The 21,149-nt window shown below is 35.0% G+C and overlaps 1 protein-coding gene across 1 annotated transcript in view; it reads left to right on the top strand.

The window, feature by feature from the left end:
• Window positions 1-21,149, top strand: part of CNTN5 (contactin 5) — a 1,393,643-nt gene that overhangs the window by 284,952 nt on the left and 1,087,542 nt on the right. Inside the window, exon 2 of the mRNA XM_029208299.1 lies at window positions 20,314-20,451. The gene's annotated coding sequence lies outside the window, so the exon portion shown is untranslated. The remainder of the gene's footprint in view (window positions 1-20,313; window positions 20,452-21,149) is intronic.

Genomic DNA, 21,149 nt, shown 5'->3' with positions numbered 1-21,149 from the left:
CCCACCACTCCCCCCCTGAAGAACCAGCTGTCAGTTTCCACAGCTGAGCGGGTTTGATACCAGACAGGTGGCAGCAGGGTGGGGAAGAAATTGTGTCAGTGGGATGTAGTTAATCTGGAATTAGGATGATCCACCTGGTATCATTAAAAGTTGACTGTATTTCTTAAATGGTTCACTACAATATAATCAACATTTAAATTAAAAGTTAAGGTTTTAAATATCCTTGAAAAGACAAATAATATTTCCCTTTAATACTAGGGCCGTTTTCACACAGTATTAGATCAATGAGGTCTATTTAGAATGACAGAATTTTATATCCTGTTTATAGAAAAAGTGGATTGAACTGCGCTATTCTGGATTCTGACATTTACTCACTCTAACCTTCTGTGTGCTATAGGCTCTCTGAAAAAAAACGTTTTGACATTGGTAAAGCCATGTTGAAGCTTAAATGACAATATGTATGGAAGTGTTTTGTGATACTTAATGTGTGTATAAGTATGAAAACTAGTATTGTCATTGGTAGTTATTCAATAGACTATTTTTAATCCTCATAAGCACCTGGAAAACAATTCTAAGTTCCTTAGTGTAGCAAACAAAGATCCCTAACCACGTGACCCAACTCATCTCCCTAACCACAACTATGGCCATCCATGTTCTTCTGTTTTCTTCAGCTTGAAAGTCACCTCCTCCTGAAAGCCTTCCCTGAATGCTCAGTAATGGACTGAGTGCCCTTTCTGTGATTCCAGGCTGTCCTCTATAACAGCTCTTATCACACAACACTGAAACTGGCTGTTCACCAGCCTTGCTCTCTCACTGGATCTACTTAAGGGCAGGTCTTTATCTTGTTCACATTTGAAATTCCAATAACTAGCACAGTGAATAACACATAATGAGACAATTATATGTATATATATGTATATACACACATATAGAGAGCAATTAGTTGTATGCATATATATAAAGTACAAAAACATATAAATAGAAAAAAAAACACTCCAGCCATTTATATCATTTTCAGTTTAAACTATCATTCTGGCTACACCATGAAGAATATTTTATTATATCTTATTTTTAAAATTTTATTGGAGTATAGTTGATTTACAATATTTTGTTAGTTTCAAGTATACAGCAAAGTGATTCAGTTACACATATACATATATTCATTCTTTTTTAGATTCTTTTCTCATATAGGTTATCACAGAATATAGAGTTCCCTGCGCTATACAGCATGCCCTTTTTGGTTATCTATCTTATATATAGTAGTGTGTGTATGTTCATCCCAAGCTCCTGATTTATCCCTCCCCCTGCCACGTTTCCCCTTTGGGAACCATGAGTTGGTTTTCAATATCTGTAAGTTTGTTTCTGTTTTGTAAATAAGTTCATTTGTATCATTTTTTTAAATTAGATTCCACATAAGTGATATTATATGATATTTGTTGTTCTTTGTCTGACTAACTTCACTTAGTACAATCTCTAGGTCCATCCATGTTGCTGAAAATGGCATTATATCATTCTTTTTATGGCTGAGTAATATTCCATTGTATATGTACCACATCTTCTTTATTCATTCATCTGTTGATGGACATTAAGGTGGCTTCTGTCTCTTGGCTATTGTAAATAGTGCTTCAATGAACATTGGGGTGCATATATCTCTTTGGATTATCATTTTCTCTGGATATATGCCCAGGAGTGGTATTGCTGGATCATATGGTAGCTCTATTTTTAGATTTTAAGGAACCTCCATACTCTTCTCCATAGTCTAGGTTGTACCAATTTACATTCCCACCAACAGTGTAGGAGGGTTCCCTTTTCTCCACACCCTCTCCAGCATTTATTTTTTGTGGACTTTTTGATGATGACCATTCTGACTGGCATGAAGTGATACCTCATTGTAGTCTTGATTGGCATTTCTCTGATAATTAGTGATGTTGAACATCTTTTCTTGTGATTTTTGGCCACCTGTATGTCTCATGAAGAATATTTTAAAGTGGACACACAGTGGAGTTGGCAAGGAGGCCAATTCAATGGCAAATGCAGAATATATGTTAAATGAGTGGTAATAGAAATAGAGTATACAAGGATCTGAAATATACATAGGGATCAAAAAAACATGATTTGATAAATAATTGAATTCATGGTTGTGGAAGAATGAGATGTCAGAGATGTCCTTAAGGTTTGTGGCTTTGCAAGATGAGAAGATGGTGGAATCAGTCACTGAGATTGAGAATACCAGAGGATGGTATGGTTATTGTTAAGTGTTGACAGGGTTGATGAAAGGAAGCAGATATTGTTCCTGGTTTCAATTTTAAACATGTTAATTTTGTCATGACTTTGAGAAAGCCAAGGGAAAACTGGTTATAAATTTGGCAGTTGTTTGTGTTTAGGTTCCCTCGGAAGAGATTATAGAGGAGAGATTAAAGAAGGCCAGGATTGAACTTTGATGAATCCCACACTTAAGAGCCTGATAGAGGAATATGTTTCTGCTAAGGTTCAAGAAAGCAAAATGGAATATTGGGAATGAAAGTAGACATTAATGGGAAAGGGAATGAATGCGAGGTGTGAAAATGAAGACAGTAAGTACAGTTATCTCTTTTGAGGATTGTGGTTGTGTTGTGTAGAAGTGAAACAGGGAGAAATTAAAGGAGGATGTGGGGTTAAGAAAATGTTATACTTAATTTTTTGTGGTCAACCTGACTGGGACAGTGGCTGCAGACACATTTGGTCAAACATTATTCTAGTTGGGTCTGTAAGGGTGTTTCTGAAGGAGTTTGACGTTTGAATACATCAGCTAAGTAAAGCAGATTGTACTCCCTAATGTGGCTGGACCCCATCCAGGGAATTGAAGGCCTGAAAAGAACAAACCAACTGTCGTTCATGTGAGTAAGAGGGAATTCCTCTGCCCAACTGCTTTCAAGTTGGAACATCAGTTTTCTCCTGCTTTTGGACTTGAACTGAAACATTGGCACTTCTTGGATCTGGAGCCTGCTGGTCTTCAGTCTGGACTATGCCCTTGGTTCTTCTGGATCTCCAGGTTACCAACTCCAAATGTTGGGATTTGCTATTATCCACAGTCACACTTCATGTTAGCCCATTTCCTTGTTTTATATATACATAGTCCGATACATATATGTATCCTACTATGTATATACTATCCATAGTCCATTTATATATCCTTACTTTGGCTTATTTCTCTTTCAACAAAAATTTAATGACCAGGTTCACTGTCCTTTGAAAGAATTCCCCGCCATGGATATCTTTCAGAATCCCATGCTTGGCTTTTCCCTGTCTTGGTCAGCTGGCCACAGGAGCCCCTATGAAGGTACAGGGGTGAGCTAAGTGAGAGGCATTGTTGATCCAGTGATGAAAGTCGGGGCCACCTCCACTGACACAGACCTTGCATAACATTGTTTAGAATCAACAGACAAACTTTACAGGAAAGGTGGTGTGAAAGTAGACACATGACAGTGGGAAACAGTGATCCAATTCACTTACCACTCTCTGGTTCTGATCATGTCTGATCTTGGATGCAGTATCTATATCTTTACCCAGAAGGACCAGACCACATCAGGAGGGCCAGAGGATTGCCCTCATAAACATATTCCTGATAGAGGAACTCAGTATTTTTGAGTGGTTTAGCCAGATGTCCCTATTATGAATATCAACATCTCACTCCTTTCCAATCAAGGCTCTGACACTGAGGTGACAGACTTGTTAGGTTTGAGAATTCACCTTTCTGGAGCTCACCTACTTTTATAATTAATTCATGGCCTCAGCCTCAAATTTCTTGCCCTCTACCTCTAAGAGATGATAATCTTTACATGCTAATTAAGAGGTGCTCTGATTTCCCACTTTGAGTTGGTGATTAACAGTGGTGTTCTGGTAAACCAAACCGAATGCATAATTTTAAAAACCCTAATTTATAGTGTTCACTGATACTGGGTTTAAATATTCCAATACTGGCTGAATTAAATATTAATGGTAGCTTGAAAACTTTCTGAATATTTACCAATTGGCTATTGCAAGTGAGTTGACTCTAGTACACTGCTGGAATCACTCTAAGCCTCTCTTTGTTTTCACAAAATAATTAATAGAACCTAACAAATTGTGTAAAGATTCAATATTTTTATTCTTTGCTCTCAGTGGCTACAATATTTGAAGAAAAATCAATACATTTACAAATTAACAATTAGAAAAATAAATATTTATTAAATTAGGTCAAAAATGCTAAATGTAGTTATTTTTCTTCTCTTTCAAATATGGTATAAATTATTAATGAATGGCATTATTATTTTTTCTTCCAGTTTTATTGAGATAAAATTGACCTACAACACTGTATAAGCTTAAGATGTACAGCATAATTATTTGACTTATAATACTTCATGAAATGATTATCACATTAAGTTTAGTGAACATTTATCATCTCATATAGATTAAAAAGTAAGGAAATATTTTTTTTAAAGTTTCCTTGTGATGAGAATGCTCAAGATTTATTCTCTTAACAACTTTCATATATAACATACAGCAGTGTTAATTGTATTTATCATGTTGTACATTATATCCCTAATACTTATTTATCTTATAATTGGAAGTTTGTACCTTTTGGCCACCTTCATCCAATTCCTCCTCCCCCTACCCCCTGCCTCTGGTAACCATAAATCTGATCTTTTTTTCTGTTTGCTTGTTTGTTTGCTTTTGAAATTGACCTAAAGCACTATGTTAGTTCCTGTTACAAAACATAGTGATTAGATATTTCTACACATTTAAAGTTATCACCACAATAAGTCTAGTTACAATATGTCACCATACAAAAATATTACAGAGTTACTATATCCCCCACACTGTACATTTCATCCCCTTGACTCATTTATTTTGTAACTGGAAGTTTGTACCTCTTGATCTCCCTCACCTATTGCTTTCTCTGGCAACCACTTGCTTGTTCTCTGTATCTATAACTCTGTTTCTGTATTGTTATGTTTGTTCATTTGTTTTGTTTCCACATATAAGCAAAATCATATAGAATTTGTCTTTATCTGTCTGACTTATTTTACTTAGCATCATAACTCTAGGTCCATCCATGTTTTCTCAAATGGCAAGAGTTAATTTTTGGTGGCTGAAAAATATTCCATTGTGGGTATATATATATATATATATATATATATATATATACACATATATAGATAGATAGATAGATATAGATATAGATATATATCATATCTTCTTTATATATTCCTCTGTTGATGGACACTTAGGTTGCTTTCATATCTGGGCTAATATAAATAAATCTACAGTGAACAATGCTTTTGTTTTCTTTGGATAAATACCAAGAAGTGGAATTGCTGGTCATATGGTAGTTCTATTTTTAATTTTTTGAGGAACATCCACACTCTTTTCTATAGTCATTTTACCAAGTTACATTCCCACCAACAGTTCCCTTTTCTCACATTCTTACCAAAGCTTGTTATTGGTTGTCTTTTTTGATAATAGCAATTCTGATAGGTTTGAGGTGATATCTCATTGTGGTTTTGATTTTCATTTCCCTGATGACTAGTGATGTTGAGCATCTTTTCGTGTGCCTGTTGGCCATCTGCATCTTCTTGGGAAAAATGTCTATTCAGATTCTTTGCCCACTTTTTGATCAGGTTGTTTGCTTTTTTGATGTTGAGTTGTATGAGTTCTGTGTAAATTTTGGATATTAACCTCTTATTGGATATATTATTTGCCAATATCTTCTCCCATTCGTTAGGTGGCATATTAGTTTTGTTGATAGTTTCCTTCATTATGCAAATGCTTTTTAGATTGAGGTAGTCCCATTTGTTTATTTTTGCTTTTGTTTCCCTTGTCTGAGGAGACATATCCAAAAAATTATTATTAAAACCTACGCCATAGAGCTTATAGTATATGTTTTCTTCTAGAAGTTTTATGGTTTCAGGTCTTACAGTTAAGCTTAATCCATTTTCAATGTTTTTGTGTGCATAATGTGAAAGAGTAGTCCATTTTCATTTGTTTGCTTGTAGGTGTCCAATTTTCCAACACTGTTTATTGAAGAGGCTGTCTTTTCCCCATTGTATAGTCATGCCCCTTTCTTGTAGATTAATTGCCCATATAAGTGTGGGTTCTTTTCTTGGCTTGCTATTCTTTTCCATTGGTCTATGTGTCTGTTTTTGTGCCAGTACTATACTCTTTTGATTACTGTAGCTTTGTAGTATAGTTTGAAATCAAGGTGTTTGATACCTCCAGCTTTGTTCTTATTTCTCAGGATTGTTTTATTTAGTCAGGATCTTTTGTATTTCCATACAAATTTTAGGATTAATTGTTCTAATTCTGTGAAGAATGCTGTTTGTGTTTTTACAGGAATTGCAATGAATCTGTAGATTGCCTTGAGTAGTATGATCATTTTAACAATATTATTTTTTCCAATCCATGAACATGGTATCTCTTTCCATCTGTCTGTATCATCTTCAGTTTCTTTCATTGATGTCTTATAGTTTTCTGAGTACAGGTCTTCTACCTCTTCAGTAGATTTATTCCTAGGCATTTTATTTCTTTGATGTGACTGTGAATGGAATTGTTTTCTTAATTTATCTTTCTGCTAGTTTGTTGTTAGTGTATATAAGCACTATATATATATAAATATACTATTTATGTATATTAATTTTGTATCCTGCAACTACCAAATTTATTGATGAATTCCAGTAGTTTTTAATGGTACCTTTAGGATTTTCTATGTATAGTATTATGTCATCTGCCAACAATGGCAGTTTTACTTCTTTCTTTCCAATTTGTATTCCTTTTTTTCCCTTTTCTTGTATGACTGCTGTTGCTAGAACTTCCAACACTATGCTGAATAATGGTTGTGAGAGTGGGCATCCTTGTCTTGTTCCTTGCATGGCATAATTATTGACAGTTTTGTTTCATTGAAATATGAGGAAGTATTATACCTTCAAAATTTAGCATTTTGTTTGGCACCTGATTTAATAGTTTCAGTAGAAAGACTAACTTGTGACAAAAAAGAGTGTTGACTGAGTATCTCATGTCTAAAGGAGGTCATTTCAAAGAAGAGTTGAAAAAGCCTGGAAGAGTGGGATGATGAAAATAGGAATGTTCTGTTGTTGCCTATAATCATCCCCGACCTGTCAGACTTGTTTCTTTGTTAACTGCTATGTTTCTGAGAATTCTGACACTTATGCATTTCCTTAATACGATTTTCTTTGTTTTTGAATTGAGTATACCTTATGAAAACAAGCATTAACTAAGTTGCAATCAAGTTAAATTCAGTCATCTGTGTGTATATTTTGGCGTAAATTTAAAATTTCATTAAGAGAGTTCTCACTTTAGGTTAGAAGACTTAAGGATATATGAAGAACTCTAGAAGTGGGGAAAAGAAACAGATACATCAATGCATGGCAATACTTCTAATAAGAGAAGTAATAAGTTCCACAATAGTAGGAACACAACATAATTAGATCTGTCTGGAGTTGTAAGGAAAACTTAAGAGGACATCCAGCCTGAACAGAAGTTTTAATATGAATGGAAGTTCTTTAGGTGAATGAGGGTAGGAAGGTCATTTGAAGCATAGAACTGTGCTGGATACTATCTTGAAGTTAACATGTTGTTAATGAAGATTAAATGTCAATTTAAGCCTTAGCTGTGAGTTTTTTTAAGGTTATTTTTTTTGTTTGTTTTCCTACTCATTGACACATTTGAAGTAGAAAACTAACAGTGGATTCTATTAAAGGCAATTATCTTGCAAAAAGACTAATTTTTTTCCAGCCTGATAAAGGAGAGAAAAGAGAAAAATATATATATAAAGAAGATATATGAATTGGAAATAATTTGAAATAGAGGAATTTAGAAATGTAGAAGAGAAAAGGAAAATATCAAGCAACTGTACAATTTTAGGCTGGTTATAAGGACTTACTCTTTTCCTTGTGCAAAGTAAAATTCATGTTAGATCTAAAAAAGTCACAGCAGAACCACATAAGAGTAAGTGAAGCAAGGTTATGAATAATGAGACAAGTCACCTCCTTTTTGAGTAAGTCACCTAGGACTTCTGGGTGAACTTTGATCTACTTTTAAAAGAAGTGGTGAGAAAAAGATAGGTTGGCAAAAATTGTAACCTTTCATAAAGTCCAATTTGAGACAGACATAGCAACTAACATGTAAAACTGAGATTAGAAAGAAGTTTCTCATCTATCATTTCTTGAGACATTTATTATAATTCTTCAAGTAGACAGAGGATCTGACACCATTATCCCCATTCTAAGGCATTTCCTCAGAAATGCTGAATTACTTACTTATGATCTAAGAGTAAGTTAGTGGCTAATGCCTAAGGAAATCTTACTTTGACTCCAAATGGAGTAGTTTCTTTATCAAAACATATTGTTTTAAAGATAGGCATGAGCTTATTTCAGACACTAGACTGAAAGGTTTTGCTTCTGAGAAACAAACTTGAAGAGGGAATTTGAAAACACAACAACACTACCATTCATTATTATTTCTTTCTTGCTGTATTAACTCATAATTAAGGTGAGAAAATAATAATAATTAGTATTATGTATTAAATGCTCGATATATGTCAGGCATGTTGGTAAGCATTTAATGAGCATTACTTCATTTAATTTTCTCAATATTTCCATAAGTAAAAAAAAAAAAAAAAAAAGATGTACCATGTCATCTTTAAAAGGTAATGACAATAACGGGAACATGGAATTCTGAATTCCAAAGAATTCTTCTTAATGAAAGTCCAAGCTGAAAGAAACATAATTCTTCAAGTTCTTAAATAAGCTTTTGCTGGTTACTTAGGTAACTATCTCTCTGCCAAAGTTTATAACTTCAGGGGAAAAGAAATCATGCCTGTCTTTAAAAAAAAATTGGGGGTTCTAAGGTACAGAGTAGAAATGTATAATTTTCACAGTGTTAGGAAGAGAAAGAAAAGTAAGAAAAGAGGAAAGAAGAGAGAATGAAGAAAGAAAAAAGGAAGGAATGGAGGGATAGAGACAAGGAGAGATAAAAGAAGGAAATAAAAGAAATGTGTAACCTTCTCCTCATAATTCCTCACCAAAAAATACAACAGTTTTACTTGTTAAGAACGCAATTGGGTTTCTTTTGAAGTGACCTTAGAATACATTATCTGCTTTCTGGAATAGTTTATATATATATATATATATATATAATATTTATTTATTTATTTATTTTTGGCTGAGTTGGGTCTTTGTTGCTGCACATGGGCTTTCTCTAGTTGAGGCAAGTGCGGGCTACTCTTCGTTGCGGTGCGTGGGCTTCTCATTGTGGTGGCTTCTCTTGTTGCAGAGCACGGGCTCTAGTCATGCAAGCTTCAGTAGTTGTGGCTCGCGGGCTCTAGGGCGCAGGCTCAGTAGTTGTGGTGCATGGGCTTAGTTGTGCCGCGGTATGTGGGATCTTCCCGGACCAGGGCTCGAACCCGTGTCCCCTGCATTGGCAGGTGAATTCTTAACCACTGTGCCACCAGGGAAGCCCTGGAATAGTGTTATACTTGGAGTATGAGCTGCAAAAGTAAGATTAGCCTTCTGTTTTACCAGAAAAAGTGACTTGTCTACTACAGTGATAGTTAGAATTTGGACCTGATATGAGAAATGCAAACCAGGATTAGAGAAAATCTTTGGTTTGGGCCACATGAAATTACTTATGTTCCACTGTATTTGTCTAATATAAATGTCAATCTCCTATGGTTCTGACTAATATAGGTAAGACTCATAAAGATCAATAATCTTTAGTGGTGAAGACTATAAGCAATTGAAATATTTTTTCTCAACCCGATCATCAAATATGCACCTTAGGTTTCCCTTGACTCTTGGTAATGTCTCAACATGGACTCTCAGTTAATGGCCTCAGTCACTCTGAAGTTATTAATCTAATGTTTCAAAATTTACATCACAGTTTACTTATTTGAGATAAGACATATTGTTTGTATGGGTAGCTATGCTCTGGTTTTGATGCTGGTACATTCACAAATCTATCAAGAGCAAATTTTAGAAAAATACCCATTTTATTGAATGGAGAATTTCTTTCGAACAGTGAGCTTCATTATAAGTAAAAAAAAATAGAGATGGTCTCACACATGTAAGTTACCTATAAGTCAGCAACTACATACACTTCAATAATTTTCAAACATCTTTAAAAATGAAAGTTACAAGTTTTTAAGAAGAAATACCTATTGTAAATCCCTTAAATAAATGGAAAACAAAAATATAATGTGAATGTTAAAAATACGACAGAAGTATTATAAAAAACTTTAAAAAAGTGAAATATAAGAATAAGTTAATGTGTTAATTTTTACTTCAGTTTCATTGAGGTATAAATGACATATAAATGTCATTTATTAAATTTCATATATTAAATGATATTTAAAGTGTACATCGGGATGATTTGATGCCTGTATATATTGTGAAATGATTCCTCCAATCTAGTTAATTAACAGATATTCCAACTCATACATTTATCTTTTTGTTGTTGCTGTTAAGAACATTTAAGCTCTGTTCTCTTAGCAATTTTCAATTACACACTACAGTGTGATAAACTCTATTCACCATCTTTACATTAGATACTCAGACTTTTTCTTCTTATAGCTGAAAGTGTGTATCCATTAATAAACCACTCCCTAGTTCCTTCATCCTCTAGCCCACATCAGACTCTGTTTCTATGACTTGACCTTTCTTTTCTTTTTTTTTTTTTTGTTTTGTTTTAGATTCCACATATAAATGATACCATGCATTATTTGTCTCTCCTTGTCTGGCTTATTTCACTTAGCATAGTATTCTCAAGGTCCATCCATGTTGTTGAAAATGACAAGATTTCCGTCTTTCTTATAGCTGAACAGTATTTCATCATATGTATATATGCTACATCTTCTTTATCCATTCATTCCTTCAGAGAAACTTAGGCTGTTTTTATTATTTGGCTTTTGTGAATAATGCTGCAGTAAACTTGGGAATGAAGATATGTCTTCAATATCCCATTTTTATTTCCGTAGGATATATATGCATAGTGGGGTTGCTGGAATATATGATAGCTTTATTTCCTTTTCTCCACATCCTTGCCTGCACTTGTTATCACTTGTCTCCATGATAACCACTCTAAAATATGAGGTGATATCTCATTTTGGATTTGATTTGTGTTCGCCTGATGATTAATGATGTTGAGCACTTTTTTATGTAACTTTTGATAATTTTTTTGTCTACTTAGGAAAACTGTTGATTCAGTTTCTATGCCCATTTTAAACTGGATTCTCTATTTTTTTAACATATTTATTGGATAATAATTGCTTTACATTTTTGTGTTAGTTTCTGCTGTATAAAAAAGTGAATCGGCTATATGTATACTTATATCCCCATATCATCTCCCTCTTGCATCTCCCTCCCACCCTCCCTATCCCACTGCTCTAGGTGGTCACAAAGCACGAGCTTATATCCTTGTGCTATGTGGCTGCTGCCCACTATGAATCTATTTTACATTTGGTTGTATATATATGTCATTGCCACACTCTTCGTCCCAGCTTGCCCTTCTCCCTCCCTGTGTTCTCAAGTCCATTCTCTACGTCTACGTCTTTATTCCTGTCCTCCCCCTAGCTTCTTCAGAACCTTTTTTTTTTTTCTTTTAGATTCCATATATATGTGCTAGCATACAGTACTTGTTTTTCTCTTTCTGACTTACTTCACTCTGTAAGGCAGATACTAGGTCCATCCACCTCAATACAAATAACTCAATTTCATTTCTTTTTATGGCTGAGTAATATTACGTTGTATATATGTGCCACATCTTTCTTATCCATTCTTCTGTCATGGGACACTTAGGTTGCTTCCACGTCCTGGCTATTGTAAATAGTGCTGCAATGAACATTGTGGTACATGACTCTTTTTGAGTTTTGGTTTTCTCAGTATATGACCAGTAGTGTGATGGCTGTGTCATATGGTAGTTCTATATTTAGATTTTTAAACCTCCACACTGTTCTCCATAGTGGCTGTATCAATTTACATTCCCACCAACAGTGTAGGAGGGTTCCCTTTTCTCCAAACTCTCTCCAGCATTTATTGTTTGTAGATTATTTAATGATGGCCATTCTGAATGGTGTGAGGTGATACCTCATTGTAGTTTTGATTTGCAGTTCTCTGATGATTAGTGATGTTGAGCATCCTTTCATGTGTTTGTTGGCAATCTGTATATCTTCTTTGGAGAAATGCCTATTTAAGTCTTCTGCCTATTTTTGGATTAGGTTGTTTGTTTTTTGATATTGAGCTGCATGAGCTGCTTGTATATTTTGGAGATTAATCCTTTGTCAGTTGCTTCATTTGCAAATATTTTCTCCCATTCTGAGGGTTGCCTTTTCATCTTGTTTATGGTTTCCTTTGAGGTGCAAAAGCTTTTAAGTTTCACTAGGTCCCATTTGTTCATTTTTCTTTTTATTTCCATTTCTCTAAGAGGTGGGTCAAAAAGGATCTTGCTGTGATTTATGTCATAAAGAGTTCTGCCTGTATTTTCCACTAAGAGTTTTATAGTGTCTGGCCTTACATGTAGGTCCTTAATCCATTTTGAGTTTATTTTTCTATATGGTATTAGAGACTGTTCTAATTTCATTCTTTTTCATATAGCTGCCCAAGTTTTCCCAGCACCATTTATTGAAGAGGCTGTCTTTTCTCCATTGAATATTCTTGCCACTATTATCAGAAATAAGGTGACCATGTGTGTGTGGGTTTATCTCTGGGCTTTCTATCCTGTTTCATTGATCTATATTTCTGTTTTTATGCCAGTACCATACTGCCTTGATTATTGTAGCTTTGTAGTATATTCTGAAGTCAGGGAGCCTGATTCCTCCAGCTCCATATTTCTTTCTCAAGATCGCTTTGGCTATTCGGGGTCTTTAGTGTTTCCATACAAATTGTGAAATTTTTAGTTCTAGTTCTGTGAAAAATGCCACTGGTAGTTTGATAAGGATTTCACTGAATCTATAGATTGCTTAGGGTAGTATAGTCATTTTCACAATGTTGATTCTTCCTATCCGAGAGCATGGTATATCTCTCCATCTGTTTGTTTGATAGAAATTATCATCTTTAATTTCTTTCACCAGTGTCTTATAATTTTCCACATAAAGAGTTTTGTCTCCTTAGGTAGGTTTATTCCTAGGGTTTTTATTCTTTTTGTTGCAATGGTAAATGGGAGTGTTTCCTTAATTTCTCTTTCAGATTTTTCATCATTAGTGTATAGGAATGCAAGGATTTCTGTGCATTAATTTTGTATCCTGCTACTTTACCCAATTCATTGATTAGCTCTAGTAGTTTTCTGGTAGCATCTTTAGGATTCTCTATGTATAGTATCATGTCATCTGCTAACAGTGACAGCTTTACTTCTTCTTTTCCGATTTTGATTCCTTTTAGTTCTTTTTCTTCTCTGATTGCTGTGGCTAAAACTTCCAAAACAATGTTGAATAATAGTGATGAGAGTAGACAACCTTGTCTTGTTCCTGATCTTAGTGGAAATGCTTTCAGTTTTTCATAATTGAGGATGATGTGGCTGTGGGTTTGTCATTTATGACCTTTATTATGTTGAGGAAAGTTCCCTCTATGACTAGTTTCTGGAGGGTTTTATCATTGATGGGTGTTGAATTTTGTTGAAAGCTTTTTCTGCATCTATTGAGATGATCATATGGTTTTTATCCTTCAATTTGTTAATATGGTGTATCACATTGATTGATTTGTGTATATTGAAGAATCCTTGCATTCCTGAGATAAACCCCACTTGATCATGCTGTAAGATCCTTTTAATGTGCTGTTTAATTCTGTTTGCTAGTATTTTGTTGAGGATTTTTGAATCTATATTCATCAGTAATATTGGCCTGTAGTTTTCTTGCTTTGTGACATCTTTGTCTGGTTTTGGTATTAGGGTGATGGTGGCCTCGTAGAATGACTTTGGGAGTGTCCCTCCCTCTGCTATATTTTGGAAGAGTTTGAGAAGGATGGGTGTTAGCTCTTCTCTAAATGTTTGATAGAAATCACCTGTTAAGCCATTTGTTCCTGAGCTTTTGTTTGTTGGAGGATTTTTAATCACAGTTTCAACTCCAGTGCTTGTGATTGTTCTGTTTATATTTTCTATTTCCTCCTGGTTCAGTCTTGGAAGGTTATACCTTTCTAAGAATTTGTCCATTTCTTCCAGGTTGTCCATTTTATTGGCATAGAATTGCTTGTAGTAATCTCTCATGATATTTTGTATTTCTGCAGTGTCAGTTGTTACTTCTCCTTTTTCATTTCTAATTCTGTGGATTTGAGTCTTCTCCCTTTTTTTCTTGATGAGTCTGTCTAATGCTTTCTCAATTTTTTTATCTTCCTTAAGAACCACCTTTTAGATTTATTGATCTTTGCTGTAGTTTCCTTCATTTCTTTTTCATTTATTTCTGATCTGATCTTTATGATTTCTTTATGTCTGCTAACTTAGGGCATTTTTTTGTTCTTCTTTCTCTAATTGCTTTATGTGTAAGTTTAGGTTGTTTATTTGACATTTTTCTTGTTTCTTGAGGTAGGATTGTATTGCTATAAACTTCCCTCTTAGCCCTGCTTTTGCTGCATCCCATAGGTTTTGGGTCATCGTGTGTTCAATGTTATTCATTTCTAGGTATTTTTTTTTACTTCCTCATTGACTTCAGTGATTTCTTGGTTATTTAGTAGTGTATTGTTTAGCCTCCATTTGTTTGTATTTTCTACAGTTTTTTTTTTTTTTTTCCTGTAATTGTATCTAGTCTCATAGTGTTGTGGTCGGAAAAAGATACTTGATACAATTTCACTTTTCTTAGATTTACCAAGGCTTTATTTGTGACCCAAGATATAATCTATCCTGGAGAATGTTCCATGAGCACTCGAGAAGAAAGCGTATTCTATTGTTTTGGATGGGATGATCTATAAATATCAGTTAAGTCCATCTTGTGTAATGTGTCATTTAAAGCTTGTGTTTCCTTATTTATTTTCATTTTGGTTGATCTGTCCATTGGTGCGGTGGGGTGTTAAAGTCCCCTATTATTATTGTGTTACTGTCGATTTCCCCTTTTATGGCTGTTACCATTTGCCTTATGTATTGTGGTGCCCCTATATTGGGTGCATAAATATTTACAATTGTTATATCTTCTTCTTGGATTGATCCCTTGATCATTATATAGTGTCCTTCTGTGTGTCTTGTGTTAGTCTTTATTTTAAAGTCTAATTTTTCTAATATGAGAATTGCTCCTCCAGCTTTCTTCTGATTTCAATTTGCATGGAATATCTTTTTCCATCCCCTCACTTTCAGTCTGTTTGTGTCCCTAGGTCTGAAATGGGTCTCTTGTAGATAGCATATATATGGTCTTTTTATTGTATCCATTCAGTCAGTCTATGTCTTTTGGTTGGAGCATTTAATCCATTTACATTTAAGGTAATTATCAATATGCATGTTCCTATTACCATTTTCTTAATTGTTTGGGGTTTGGTATTGTAGGTCTTTTCCTTCTCTTGTGTTTCCTGCCTAGAGAAGTTCCTTCAGCATTTGTTGTAAAGCTGGCTTTGTGGTGCTGAATTCTCTTAGCTTTTGCTTGTCTGTAAAGATTTTAATTTCTTAGTTGAATCTGAATGAGATCCTTGCTGGGTAGAGTAATCTTTGTTGTAAGTTTTTGCCTTTCATCACTTTAAATACATGCTGCCACTCTTTTCTGGCTTGCAGAGTTTCTGTTGAAAAATCAGCTGTTAACCTTATGGGGATTCCCTTGTATATTATTTGTTGCTTTTCCCTTGCTGCTTTCAATATTTTTTCTTTGTATTTAATTTTTGATAGTTTGATTAATATGTGTCTTGGAATATTTCTCCTTGGATTTATCTTGTATGGGACTCTCTGTGATCCCTGGACTTGATTGACTATTTCCTTTCTGATATTAGGGAAGTTTTCAACTATAATCTCTTCAGATATTTTCTCAGTCCCTTTCTTTTTCTCTCCTTCTTCTGGGACCTCTGCAATTTGAATGTTGGTGCATTTAATGTTGTCCCAGAGGTCTCTGCCTCTGTCCTCAATTCTTTTCATTCGTTTTTCTTTATTTTGCTCTATGGTAGTTATTTCCACTATTTTATCTTCCATGCCACTTATCCGTTTTTCTGCCTCAGTTATTCTGGTATTGATTCCTTCTAGAGAATTTTTAATTTCATTTATTGTGTTGTTTATCATAGTTTGTTTGCTCTTTAGTTCTTCTAGGTCCTTGTTATACGTTTCTTTTAGTCTCTCCATTCTATTTCCACGATTTAAATCATCTTTACTATAATTACTCTGAATTCTTTTTCAGGTAGACTACCTATTTCCTCTTCATTTGGTCTGGAGGGCTTTTACCTTGCTTCTTCATCTGCTGCGTGTTTCTGTGCCTTCTCATTTTGCTTAACTTACTGTGTTTGTGGTCTCCTTTTTCACGGGCTGCAAGTTCCTAGTTCCCATTGTTTTTGATATCTGCCCCCAGTGGGTAAGTTTTGTTCAGTGGGTTGTGTAGACTTCCAACTGGAAGTGACTGGTGCCTGTGTTCTGGTGGGTGAGGCTGGATCTTCTCTTTTTTGTGGGCAGGACTGCATCTGGTGGTTTGTTTTCAGGTGTCTGTGAACTTATTATGATTTTAGGCAGCCTCTCTGCTAATGAGTGGGGTTGTGTTCCTGTCTTGCTACTTGTTTGGCATGGGGTGTTCAGCACTGGAGCTTGCTGGTCATTGCATGGATCTGGGTCTTAGTGTTGAGATGGAGATTTCTGGGGGAGTTCTCACCAATTGATAATATGTGGGGCCGGGAGGTCTCTGGTGGTCCAATGTCTTGAACTCGACTGTCCCACCTCAGAGGCTCAGGCCTGACAGCTGGCTGGAGCACCAAGACCCTGTCAGCCACATGGCTCAGAAGAAAAGGCAGAAAAAAAGAAGAAAAAGAAAAAAGTAAGTAAAGTTATTGAAATAATTTTTTTAAATTATGGAAATAAAAAAAATTAAAAAGTAATAGAAAAAAAAAAAGAAGAGAGCAGCCAAACCAATAAATGAATCCACCAGTGATAACAAGTGCTAAAAACTAAACTAAGATAAGCATAAAAATCTGAAGCTCATCAGTCGCATACAGCAAATCCCCAGTCTACAGTTTCTCCCAAAGTCCACCACCTCAATTTTAGGGTGATTGGTTGTCTATTTAGATATTCCACAGGTGCAGGGTACATGAAGTTGATTGTGCAGATTTAATCCACCACTCCTGGAAAGGGAGAAATTTCCCTTTCTCTCTTCTTTGTTCACACAGCTTCTGTGGTTCAGCTTTGGATTTAGCCCTGCCTCTGCATGTAGGTCACCCTCTGACATCTGTTCTTCACCCAGACAGGAGGGTGTTAAAGGAGGGGTTAAAGGAGCAGCTGATTAGGGAGATCTGGCTCACTGTGGCCGGAGGGAGGGAGGGGTACGGAATGCGGGGCGAGCCTGTGGCGGCAGTGGCCAGCATGATGTTGCAACAGCCTGAGGCATGCCATGTGTTCTTCCAGGGAACTTGTCCCTGAATCACGGGACCCTGGCAGTGGTGGGCTGCACAGACTCCCCGGAGGGGACATTTGGATAGTAACCTGTGCTTGCACCCAGGATTCTTGGTGGCTGCAGCAGCAGAATTAGCGTTTCATGCCCATCTCTGTTCCGCACTGATAGCCGTGGCTCATGCACATCTCTGGAGCTTGTTTAGGTGGTTCTCTGAATCTCCTCTCCTTGTGCACCCCAAAACAATGGTCTCTTGACTTTTAGGCAGTTCCATACTTTTCCCTGGACTCCCTACCATTTAGCTGTGGCACACTAGATCCCTTCAGGCTGTGTTCACGCAGCCAACCCCAGTCCTCTCCCTGGGATCTGACCTCTGAAACCCAAGCCTCAGCTAGCAGCCCCTACCCTCCCCGGTGTGTGAGCAGACAAGACTTTCAGGCTGATGAGTGCTAGTCAGCACTGATCCTCTGTATGGAAATCTCTCCGCTTTGCCCTCTGAACCTGTTGCTGAGCTCTCCTCTGTGGCTCTGAAGCTTCCCCCCACCTACCCCCTGTCTCTGCCAGTGAAGGGACTTCCTAGTGTGTGGAAACTTTTCCTCCTTCAAGCTCCCTAAGGTGCAGGTCCCCTCCCTATTCTTTTGTCTCTGTTTTTCCTTTTTTTCTTTTACCCTACCAAGGTATGTGGGGAGTTTCTTGCCTTTTGGGAAGTCTGAGGTCTTCTGCCAGAATTCAGTAGGTGTTCTGTAGCAGCTGTTCCACATGTAGATGTATTTTTGATGTATTTGTGGGGAAGAAGTTGATCTCTATGTCTTAATCCTCTGCCATCTTGAAGATCCTCCTCTGGATTCTCTATTTTTGTTTTTTGTTTGTTTATTTGGTTTTGCTGTTGATTTGTATGAGTTCCTTGTATATTTTGGACATTAACTCCTTATCAGACAAATGATTTGCAAATATTTTCTCCCATTCCATATGATGCTTTTTCATTTTGTTGATTTTTTCCTTTGCTGTGCAGAAGCTTTTTAGTTTGGTATAGTCTCACCTATTTATTTTTGCTTTTGTTATCTTCACTTTTGGTGTCAAATCCAAAAAATAATTGCCAAGATCAGTGCCAAGGGGCTTACCCCATGTGTTTTTTTCTAGTAGCTTTGTGGTTTCAGGTCTCATATTGATGTATTCAATCCACTTTGAGTTGATTTTTGTGTATGGTGTGAGACAGGGGTCTAGTTTCATTCTTTTACATGTGGTTGTCCACTTTCCCCAGTACCTTTTATTAAAGAAATTGTCTTTTCCTCATATACATATTCTTGGCTCATTTCTCATAAATTAATTGACCATATGAACATGGGTTTATTTTTGAGCTATCTATTCTGTTCCATGGATCTGTGTGTCTGGGTTTATGCCAGTACCATACTGTGTTGATTACTATAGCTTTGTAATACAGTGTGAAATCAGTAAGTGGGAGGCCTCCAATTTCATTCTTCCTTTTCAAGATTGCTTTGGCTATTCAGGGTTTTCATGGTTCTATACAAATTTTAAGATGTTTTTTCTATTTCTGTGAAAAATGTCACTGGAATTTTGATAGGGATTACACTGAATTTTTAGATCACTTTGAGTAATGTGGACATTTTAACCATATCAATTTTTCCAATGCATTAGCACAGAATATCTTTCCTTATTCTGTATCTCCTTCAGTTTCTTCCATCAATATTTTATAGTTTTCAGTATACAGGTCATTTACCACCTTGGTTAAATTTATTCCTATGTACTTTATTCTTTTTGATGCAATTTAAACAGATTATTTTTTAAATTTCTCTTTTGATAGTTTGTTACTAATGTATAGAAATACAAATGAGTTTTGCATTTTGATTTTGTATCCCTCAAATTTACTGAATTTGTTCATTAGTTCTAATTATCTTTTTTGAGTCTTTAGGTTTTTCTATGTATAATATCATGTCATCTGCAAATAGAGATGTTTTTACTTCTTCCTTTTTGATTTAGATGCATTTTATTTCTTTTTTCTTTGCCTAATGACTCAGGCTAGAACTTCTAGTACTATGTTGAATAAATGTGGTAAGAATGGGCATCCTTGTCTTATTCCTTATCTTAGAGGGAAAGGTTTCATCTTTTCATTGTTTAGTATAGTGTTAGCTGTGGGTGTGTCATGTATGACTTTCATTATGTTGATATAGATTCCCTCTATGCCCAGTTTGTTGAGAGTGTTTATCATAAAGAGATGTAGTGTATCACATTGATTGATTTGCAGATGTTGAACAACATTAACAGAATAAAGAATAAAAACCATATAAGCATCTGAATAAATGAAGAAAAAAGCATTTGACAAATTCAACAATATTTATGATAAATACTTGTGTTCCATGTGTTAATGAGAAAAAAGTGTATTCTGCTGCTGTTGGATGAAATGTTCTGTAAATATCTGTAAGTCCATCAGGTCTTACATACAGTTTAAATTCAATTCTTCCTTATGATTTTCTATCTGAATGATGTGTTAAATGTTTTAAGCTTTTGAAATACATGAAAATTTAGCTTGTGATATGCTTTTGTGTTTACTAGCAAATATAAATTACAAAGGAAAAATTAAATCTTATAATGTAACAACTCTATATTTAATTAGAAGTATTATAAATACATGTTGATATTGGTAAATAGCATAGTAATTTTCTGTATAAATAAAGAAATTACATAAGATATTTAATAAGAAAATTGGATTTAATTCAAACAATGGAAATTTGAAGGAAAAATTATTTGCAACCATAATAGCAGATGTATTTTCTTAACAGGTGACCTTAAAGGATTGCCATTCAGTGTCATTCAAGATCTACTAAGCATCATTTTTGCATGACTACGGCAAAAAGATATCTTTACAGAACCAGTTCCTTTTTGAAGTTTATAATCTGGGCCCTGTTTTCAGACAGAAGGTACAGTTCATCTTTTATTAATATACCTTTGAAATGAAAAGAATGTTGAAAGGAAAAGAAAAATAAAGCTTGTGTGTGCCATTTATGGAACTCCTTAAAAATAGCTCAATATTCTAAAGATCAAATTTTTTGTTTACTCTAAATAAGTGCTTTATTTTAAATTGAAAAAAACCTTAATTGTGTTAGTAAACATAAACACTCTACAAATATTCTAGTAATAATATTAAAGTGAAAATAGTAAAAAGTTTTGTCTTTATTAAAATTTTTAGTTCGATATGAGCATGTCAAGTACATAGAGATTGTGTTAAATTGCTGAAAACTATAAGAGAAACAGTATTCTCATATAGCCTCTTGTTTCGTATCTTCTTCAACCAACATATAATCTGCTAGTGGATGGATTTCGTGGGTTTTTTTGACAGCTTGAGTTTGAAGGCAGTGCTTAGGTTATATAGGCAGGAAGTCTTGCACAGAATGAGGTTGAATCATCCCCACTTTAATAGGAAATCTCCCATTTGAAAGTGACCTATATGCCATTTTCTCAGCAACTCCACATTCTTGTATACTAAAACAACAACCAAAATCATTAAATATTAATTACATCTATTTTGAATAAAAATGACCATTTTATAATTAAATAATAGTCGTATAAAATGAATACATTAAAATATTTTAGAATACATGATTAGAAACATGTTTAA

The sequence above is a fragment of the Monodon monoceros genome, unplaced genomic scaffold, assembly GCF_005190385.1.
Source record: "Monodon monoceros isolate NGI ecotype Baffin Bay Population unplaced genomic scaffold, NGI_Narwhal_1 Super_Scaffold_7, whole genome shotgun sequence".
NCBI classification, from domain to species: Eukaryota; Metazoa; Chordata; class Mammalia; order Artiodactyla; family Monodontidae; genus Monodon; species Monodon monoceros.
The sequence above is the reverse complement of the archived record's forward strand: the minus strand, read 5'-3'. Positions and strand labels throughout refer to the sequence as shown.